Genomic DNA, 347 nt, shown 5'->3' on the forward strand with positions numbered 1-347 from the left:
CTGTTATTACAGCACCGAGGGAGCGCTGTACTGTGTGTAACAGGCACTGCGATTACAGCACTGAGGGAGAGTGTACTGTGTGTAACAGGCGCTGTTATTACAGCACTGAGGGAGAGCTGTACTGTGTGTAACAGGCACTGCGATTACAGCACCGAGGGAGAACTGTACTGTGTGTAACAGGCACTGCGATTACAGCACTGAGGGAGAGCTGTACTGTGTGTAACAGGCGCTGCGGTTACAGCACTGAGGGAGCGCTGAACTGTGTGTAACAGGCGCTGCGATTACAGCACCGAGGGAGAACGTACTGTGTGTAACAGGCGCTGCGATTACAGCACCGAGGGAGAGCG

General features: G+C 54.2%; 1 protein-coding gene across 1 annotated transcript in view; it reads right to left on the reverse strand.

Moving 5' to 3' along the window:
• Positions 1 to 347, reverse strand: part of LOC109925017 (calmodulin-binding transcription activator 1-like) — a 53,454-nt gene that overhangs the window by 10,745 nt on the left and 42,362 nt on the right. The window lies entirely within an intron of this gene.

This window comes from Rhincodon typus, chromosome 45 (genome assembly GCF_021869965.1).
Source record: "Rhincodon typus isolate 14 chromosome 45, sRhiTyp1.1, whole genome shotgun sequence".
NCBI lineage: Eukaryota > Metazoa > Chordata > Chondrichthyes > Orectolobiformes > Rhincodontidae > Rhincodon > Rhincodon typus.